Genomic DNA, 9,784 nt, shown 5'->3' on the forward strand with positions numbered 1-9,784 from the left:
AAAAAAAAAAAAACCTGAAAACTAGAACCTGAGAGGGGAAGAGTAAAGAATAGTAGTAAAAAGGAGAAAAGTAATAATAAAAATAGTAGTTTTAAAACAGACAAAACCAAACAAACTAAAAAACAGAAAACAGAAAAAAAAAAATCAGGGTAGGGCAGGGCAGGGCACCCAGGCTCTGTCCAAGCACACAGACTGGGTTGGAGTTCCTGCTGGCCCAGAAGGTGGGTGGGAGTGAGGGATGGCTGCACCTCTGTTCACCAAGAGGGTGTTGGGGTATAAGAGTAACAAGGAGAATGTTTCACCTTTCTAGTCATCCACGTCTGTAATGTCCTTTGGAATCCTGTTCTTAAGTCCCTGGAATCTGGGAAAACGCTGTTGCTTTAGATATCCAAACTGATCAAACCGCTGGTAAACATTTAAAATGGCTGCGCCCTCTGGACAGGTAAAAATCCAAAGCTCAGCCCACCTTCCTCTCTGCTGCTTCCCCTTTTATTTACCAGCCACCAGAACAGTCCTCTGTGCAGTCCCTGGCTAGCAGGGCTGATTTTTAGGTTAATTCTTAGATCCTACCACCACTCAGCAATATCCAAGCTGTCTGTGCCTTCAGGGTTGCTGCCAGATCGCAGCTCCGTAGGTCTCCTTTTTTGGTGTTTTCATGCAAATTCTTCTGCTAGTTGGAGTTTAGTCCACATCTATATCCTTCCCTTCAAGGCTCAGGGGTCCAGGATTATCTTCTGTATCTGTGTTAATTGGTTCTCCTTTTCTTTGTTGAAGAGGGTGTGCAGTCTTTCTGCCTATTTCGCCATCTTACCAGAACTCCCCATTGCAGCCACTGGGTCAATCCATCTCGTTGAGGTCCTTCCCCTTCTTCAGGGACCCTCCACTTTACCAAGCATGATATCCTTCTTCATGGAATGGTTTCTTCTGACAACATGACCAAAGTAGGTGAAACCAAGTCTGGTCATTCTCGCTTCCAAGGAGCATTCTGGCTGCACTTCCTCTAGGACAGAGTAGCAGACCATGGTACTCTTAGCATTCCTCTCCAACACCATACCTCAAAAGCATCAACTCTTCTTTGGTCTTATTCATTGTCCAGTCTCACATGCATAAGAGGCGATTGAAAATACCATGGCTTGAGTTAGGTGCACCTTAGTCTTCAAGGAGACATCTTTGCTCTTCAGCACTTGAAAGAGGTCTTTTGCAGCAGATTTACCCATTGCAATATGTCGTCTGATGTCTTGACTGCTGCTTCCATTGGTGTTGATTGTAGAACCAAATAATATGCAGTCTTTTCTCCATTTATCATGATGCTGTTTATTGGTCCAGTTGTGCGGATTTTTGTTTTCTTTATATTGAGGTGTAATTCAAACTACAGACTGTAATCTTTAATCTTCATCAATAAGTGCTTCAAGTCATCCTCACTTTCAGCAAGCAAAGTTGTGTTGTCTGCATATTGCAGGTTGTTAATGAGTCTTCCTCCAACCCTGATGCCACATTCTTCTTAATATAGACCAGTTTCTCAGATTATTTGCTCAGCCTACAGATTGAATAAGTATGGATACAACCTTGATACACTCCCTTCCCGATTTTAAACCATGAAGTATCCCCTTGTTCTGTTGGAATGACAGCCTCTTGGTCTATGTACAGGTTCTTCATGAGCACAGTTAAGTGTTCTGGAATTCCCATTCTTCTCAATGTTATCCATAATTTGTTATGATCCACACAATCAAATGGAAAATATAGAAACCTCTAACTCTGCTAGACTTGTATTTTAACTAAGAAAATGAGTCTGCTTGCATTTAAATTAATACCAAAGAAAGGAAATAATTGTGGAAGAAGCTCCCTCCAGAGGTGAGAAAGCATAAAAATCACTCACATTTATAGCAGTAGCGTGTTACAAGATTATACAATCATATGAGCCAAGAAAATAAAATTTCTCTATTCTCTATAACTGACCAACTCTTCTTCACAACCGTAGTCCCACTGGTTGGTTGATAACTTCAATCTGCCAATTACTAGAATCTCCACCTCTTTTGGTTTAAATAGTAAAACTACTCCTTCAGGTAAATTCTGACCTTTAGATATGCTGCTCTTCTTGCCCTTCTTTAGTATGTCTTCAGGGAATATGAAAACATTATGTGGTCTGATAAATAGACAAAGTCTTGAATCTGCTCTCTTGGGGTCTTTGGGACCTCCAGTTTCTGAAGCAGTTTTCCTTTTCTGTCTCCCTGGTCCCTGGATGAGGAGCCCTTGTCGTGTGGTGGTTAAGCACTTGGCTGCTAACCAGAAAGTTAGTGGTTCAAACCCACCAACTGCTCCATGGGATAAAGATTGGCAATCTGCTTCTATAAAGATTACACCATTGGGAACTCCAATTCTGCTCTTTATCATAGGGTTGCTATGAGTTGGAACTGAGGACCATGGGTTTTATGGGATCACTGGGCACCTTCTTGGTAACTGCCCTTGAAGTCTGCATCCAGTGCACTGTTGCTTTATTTTCTTGGCCAATCGTGGCCCGGTGAGGTCTCCACTGATAGCTCAACCTCATATTGGTCTTGCTGGAACTGCAGATTTCTCTGCATTTCATCCACATCCTCCATAAATTGTTAGTTCAAGCTGACCTGTTCTTCTGCAGCATTGTGAGATTTCAGGAAATTTAGGAGGCCGTCTCTTGCTCTCTTTGTCTGGAACCATTACCATGTTTACATTTCTACCAATGGCTAGAGAAGAGACTGGAATTGAGGGCCATATCACCCAGCTCATGAATTCCTTAAAGGCCAAATTCTTTGCTTTACATCTCACTTCTCAGTTCTTCCTCAAAATCAAGGAATTTTTGTTTCTTCTAGACCTTTTAGCGTAGTGCCTAAGGCATTTGACTGCTAACCAGAAGGCTGGTGGTTCAAACCCACCAGCCACTCCTGGGAAGGAAGGTTGGACAATCTACTTCCATAGTGATATCACCTCAGAAACCCAAGGAGGGGTAGCTATGAGTCGGGTCTGACTCGATGGCAGTGCATTTTTTTTTCCCTCAAACTTTAGAGAAAAATACCTATTTCAGAAATTATCTTTCAATAATATTATTCATAAAATTTATACATTGGGGTTTTCAGGGTCCTGTTTTTCACATTGAAAACTTTTCTTTCAAACTATTTTCTCTGCTATGAGTTTAAAGTAGCCATTTTTAAACACAAAGTTGATCAAACATCTAAAATAAAGTAAAAAGTAAAAAGGAAAGCCACTGTATGGGAGAAGACATTTGCAATACATATAATTGACAAAGGACTCATAACCAGAATATATGAAGAACTCTTAAAGGAAGAAAAAGAGAGATAACTCAATAAATAGACAAGAAATATGAGCAATTCACAAGAGGATATTCAAATGACCAATAAATATATTGAAAGATGCAAAATTTTGTTTGTCATCCAAACCCCAAATCCACTGCCATCAAGTCAATTCTGACTCATAAAAACCCTACAGAACAGAGTAGAACTACCCCATCGGGTTTCCAAGACTGTAAATCTTTATGGAAGTAGATGGCCACATCTTTCTCCTGTGTACTTTAACCACTGCACAACCAGGCCTCCTCACTTGTCATCAGGGACATGCAAATTAAAATCATAATGAGCTAGCACTACATCTACTAGAATGGCTAAAATTAAAAAGAAAAACCTCAAATGCCAAATTTTGGCAAGATATGGAGCAACTGTTGTGCTTATACACATGTTGTTATTGTTAGGTGCTGTTGAGTCGGTTCTGACTTATAGAGATACTATATGCAGTAGAAGGAAATAACTGCATGGTCTGTGCCATCCTTACAATTGTTGTCATGCTTGAGCCTATTGCTGCAGTATTGTGTCAGTCCATCTCATTGAGGGTCTTCCTCTTTTTTCCTGATACTCTGCTTTACCAAGACTGATGCCCTTCTCCAGTGACTAGTCCATTCTGATAACAAGTCCAAAGTATATGAGATTAAGCTCACCATTCTCACTTCCAGGGAGCATTCTGGCTGTACTTCCAAGAGAGATTTGTTCATTCTTCTGGCAGTCCACAGTACATTCAATATTCTTTGCCAACACCATAATTTAAAGGCACCAATTTTTCTTTGGTCATCCTTATTCATTGTGCAGCATTCACATGAATATGAGGAGTTTAAAAATACCATGGCTTAGGTGAAGTGCACCTTATTCCTCAAAGTGACATCTTTGCTTTTTAACACTTTAAAGAGGTCTTGTGCAGAATTTTGTCTTACAAATTTCTTGGCGTAGATGAGCACAATATTTCCAGTATTGCATCCGTTTGTTGAAACATCTCAATTGGTATTCTGTCAATCCCTGGAGGCTTGTTTTTTGGCAATTCCTTCAGTGCAGCTTGGGACTTCTTCCTTCAATTCCATTGGCTCTTGATTATATGGTATCTCCTGAAATGGTTGGATGCCAACCAATTCTTTTTGGTACAGTGACTGTGCATTCCTTCCAACTTCACTTGATGATTCCTGTGTCATTCAATGTCTTGCCCATAGAATCCTTCAGTATTGCAACTCGAGGCTTGAAGTTTTCTTCAGTGTTTTTGGCTTGAGAAATGTCAAATGTGTTTCCTATTCTAACTCCAGAATTTTGCACATTTCATTATGATATTTGTCTTCTTCAACTGCCCTTTGAAACCATCTCTTCAACTTTTTTCATCATTGTTCTGGTTACCTAGTGCCACTCTGACAGGAATATACCACAAATGGGATGGCTTTAAGAAACAGGAATTTATTCTCTTACAGTTTGGAGGCTTTAAGTCCAATTTCAAAGTGTCAGGCTCTAGGGGCTGGGTGAAAGCCCCTCAACCTTGGGCTTCAGCTCTACCTCCTGCTCCCAGCCCACTGGAGCTAGAGGCTCTTCTTCACTCAGACAGTTGCTGGCTGCTGAGACTCACAAACCAGGTTGATAAGTAAAAAAGGCACAGTCCTGATGTTACCAAACCACACAGCAGGCCATTAATTCAAGTCCATTGAAAGTCCCAAGGTAGGCTGCTGAACAATGACAAGGTTACATGCAGGGTTCAAGTGTGCCATAAACTAGAGACCATTCCCCAAGGTTTCTCCTTATATACAGGAAGCAGAGTACATCCCTAAGGCAGCTACTCAGCTGCTCACAGTAGATTCCACCATGGAGTTGATTACTGGTCTCATCATGGGAAATACTACATCCAGCTGCCCAGCCACTCAACCTGGACCAGCCAAGTTGACACACAAACTTAACCACCACAATCATCAGTAGTGATACTGCCTTGGAAACCCAAGGAGGGGTTGCTATGAGTCAGAGATGACTCGACGACATATAACAACAACATACTCCAGGTCATACTTTAGCTCTCGTGGACTTGTTTTAATTTTCTTCAGCTTCAACTTGAACTTGGCTATGAGCAATTGATGGTGTGTTCCACAGTCAGTCTCTGGCCTTGTTCTGGCTGATGATATTGAGATTCTTTGCCATCTCTTTCTACAGTTGTTGTCAATTTGATTCCTATGTATTCCATTCAGCAAGGTCCGAGTGTATAGTCACCATTCATATTGTTGAAAAAAGGTATTTTCAGTGAATAAGTCATTGGTCTTACAAAATTCTATCATGCGATCTCTGGCATAATTTTGATCAGCTGGACTATATATATACATTTTATATATATATATAATTTGAGAGCTCTGGTACTGTAGTGCTTAAGGCACTTGACTGCTAACCAGAAGGCTGGTGGTTCAAACCCGCCAGCCACTCCTCGGAAGGAAGATGGGGCAATCTGCTTCCGTAGTGATACTGCCTTGGAAACCCAAGGAGGGGTTGCTATGAGTTGGGTCCGACTCAACGGCACATAAATATATATATAATATATATATATATATTTTAAATTGTTATTTGGGTAAAAGTGTACAGAAGAAATTAATTGTTTATTCAATAGTTTGTACACATTTTGTTTTGTGACATTGATCATATTTTCCAATTAAAAATTCTTCTTTGTTTTCAATTTTTGCATTCCAATCACCAGTAATTATCAATGCATCTTGACTGCATGTGTGATCAATTTCACAATGCACAAGTTGGTAAAACTGAAAAATCTTCAATTCATTTTTGGTATTAATGGTTGGTGTATAAATTTGAATAATAGCCATATTAACTGGACTTCCTTGTAGGCCTATGGATATTATCCTATTAGTAACAGTGTTGTACTTCAGGGTAGATCTTGAAATGTTCTTCTTGACAGTGAATGCAATGCTGTTCCTCTCTAATTTGTCATTCCTGGCATAGTAGCTAATATGACTGTGTGATTCAAAATGTCCAATAACAGCCCATTTCACCTCATTGATGTCTAGAATATCGGTCCTTATATCTTTCATTTCATTTTTGACAACTTCTAATTTTCCTAGATTCATACTTCATATTTTCCACATTCCAGTTATTAATGGATGTTTACAGCTGTTTCTTCTTATTTTGAATCATGCCACACCAGCAAATGCAGATCCTGAAAGTTTTACTCCTTCTGTGTCATTAAGGTCTAGTCTACTTTAAGGGGGAGCTCTGGTGGTGCAGCGCCTAAGGCATTTGACTGCTAACGAGAAGGCTGGCAGTTCAAACCCACCAGCCACTCCTCAGAAGGAACGTTGGGCATTCTACTTCCGTAGTGATACTGCCTCTGAAACCCAAGGAGGGGTCACAAGGAGTAGGATCTGACTGAACGGCAGTGAGTTTGGTTTTTTTTTTTTTTTTTGGTCTAACTTAAGGGGATCATCTTCCACCAGTACATCAGACAATTTTCCACTCTTACTCATAAGGTTTTCACTGGCCAGTTTTTTCAGAAGTGGAGCACCAGGTCTTCCTTCCTAGTCTGCTGTAGTTTGAAAACTCTGCTCAAACCTGTCCACCATAGGTGACCCTGTATTTGAAATACTGGTGGCAAAACTTCTAACTTCACAGAAACATACAAGCCACCACAATACAACAAACTGACAAATGAAAGGTGGCTTATGCACGTATTTCCCACTTACTATTTCATTATCTGACATTTCGTATTTATGACAATAGTGAAAAATCATAGTGCCTAAGGCATTTGACTGCTAACCAGAAGGCTGGTAGTTCAAACCCACCAGCCACTCCTTGGAAGGAAGACTGGGCAAACTACTTCAGTACAGATACTGCCTCAGAAACCCAAGGAGGGGACACTGTGAGTTGGATCCCACTCGACGGCAGTGAGTTTGTTTTTTGAGATTATGTGCATTAATGACATACATCTGGCTGTAATGAATACTGAGGTACAAGGTGAGAGTAATGCTGGCTGTGACGTTTAAGGTTATGTGTCAACTTGGTTGGGCCATGATTTTCAGTGGTTTAGCAATTACATAATAATGTAATTTGGCAGTTATGTAATAATGTAATTTGGCAGTTATGCAATGATGTATTTTGGCAGTTATATAATGAATCTAGGAAAATTGGAAGTTGTCAAAAATGAAATGGAACACATAAAGATAGATATCCTAGGCATTAGTGAGCGGAAATGGAAATTTTGAATCAAGACAACCATATGATCTACCATGCTGGGAATGACAAATTGAAGAGGAATGGTGTGGCATTCATTGTCACAAAGACTGTTTCAAGATCTGTCCTGGACTACAACACTGTCAGTGATAGGATAATATCCATATGCCTACTGCTGTGCATGGGGTCTCTATGAGTTGGAAACGACTCGATGTCACCTAACAACAACAACACAAGGAAGATCAGTTAATATTACTATTATTCAAATCTATGCACCAACCACCAAAGCCAAAGACAAGGACATTGAAGATTTCTATCAACTTCTGCAGTCTGAAATTGACCAAACATGAAATCAAGATGTGTTGATTATCTTTGGTCACTGGAATGCAAAAGCTGGAAAGAAAGAAGAGTTACCAGTAGTTGGAAAATACGTATGGCATTGGTGATAGAACAATGCTAGAGATTGCATGATATAATTTTGCAAGACCAATGACTTATTCATTGCAAATACCTTATTTCAACAACATAAACAATGGCTATATACATGGACTTCATCAGATGGAATGCACAGGAATCAGGTTGACTACATCTGTGGCAGGAGGTGATGGAGAAGTTCAGTATCTTTGGCCAAAACAAGGCCAGAAGCTGATTGTGGAACAGACCATAACTGCTCATATGCATATTCAAGTTAAAGTTGAAGACAATTAAAACAAGTCCATGAGAGCCAAAATATGACCTTGATAATATCCCTCCTGAATTTAGAGACCATTTAAAGAATAGATTTGATGCATTGAACACCAATGACCAAAAACCAGAGGAATTGTGGGATGTCATCAAGACTATCATCCATGAAGAAGGCAAGAGGTCATTAAAGAGATAAGAAAAAGGAAGAAAAGACCAAAATGGATTACAGATGAGACTCTAAAACTTGCCCTTGAGCGGAGAGTAGATAAAGCAAATGGAAGAAATGACAAGATGAAAGACTTGAACAGTTTTCAAAGAGCAGCTCGAGAAGACAAAGCCAATTGCTATAATGAAATGTGCCAAGACCTGGATTTAGAAAACCAAAAGGGAAGAACATGCAGGGCATTTCTCAAGCTGAAAGAACTAAAGAAAAAATTTAAGTCTTGAGTTACAGTATTGAAAAATTCTATGGGCAAAATATTGAAAGATGCAAGAAACATCAAAAGAAGATGTACAGAGTCACTGTACCAAAAAGAACTGATTGATGCTCATCCATTTCAGGAGGTGGTATATGAGCAAGAACCAATGGTACTGAAGGAAGAAGTTGAAGCTGCACTGAAGGAATTGGTGAAGAACAAGGCTCCAGGAATGGACAGAATGCCCATTTAGATGTTTCAACAAACAGATGTTGCGCTGGAGGCACTCACTCAGCTATGCCAGCAGATTTGGAAGACAGCTACCTGGCCAAGTGACTGGAAGAGATCCATATTTGTACCCACTCCAAAGAAAGGTGATCCCACAGAATGTGGAAATTATTGAACAATATCAATAATATCACATGCAAGTAAATTCTTACTGAAAATAATTCAAAAATGGTTACAGCAGTATATTGACAGAGAGCTTCCAGAAATGCAAGCTGGGTTCAGAAGAGGATGTGGAATGAGGGATATCATTGCTGATGTCAGATGGATCTTAGTTGAAAGCAAAGAATACCAGAAAGATGTTTACTTATGTTTTATTGACTATGCAAAAGCATTCAATTATATGGATCATAACAAATTATGGATAATATTTAGAAGAATGGGAATTCCAGAACATTTTATTGTACTCATGAGGAACCTGTATGTAGATCAGGAGGCTGTCGTTCAGACAGAACAAGGAGATACTGCATGGTTCAAAATCAAGAAAGCAGAGCATCAAGGTTGTAACCTTTCACCATACTTATTCAATTGGGATGCTGAGCAAATAATCCGAGAAGCTGGAATATATGAAGAAGAACGTAGCATCAGGATGGAAGGCTCATTAACAACATGTGATCTGCAGATGACACAACTTTGCTTGCTGAAAGTGAGGATGACTTGAAGCACTTACTGATGAAAATTAAAGACTACAGTCTGCAATATTGTTTTGGTTACCTAGTGCTGCTCTGACAATAATATACCACAAATGAGACGGCTTTAACAAACAAGAGTTTAGTCTATTACAGTTTAGAGGCTTAAGTCCAAGTTCAAAGTGCCAGGCTCTAGGGGCTGTGTGAAAGCCCCTTGACCTTGGGCTTCAGCTCTGCCTCTTGCTCCCAGCCCACTGAA

This window comes from Orycteropus afer, unplaced genomic scaffold, assembly GCF_000298275.1.
Source record: "Orycteropus afer afer isolate SDZICR_OR568_19922 unplaced genomic scaffold, OryAfe1.0 scaffold00034, whole genome shotgun sequence".
Classification (NCBI taxonomy): Eukaryota; Metazoa; Chordata; class Mammalia; order Tubulidentata; family Orycteropodidae; genus Orycteropus; species Orycteropus afer.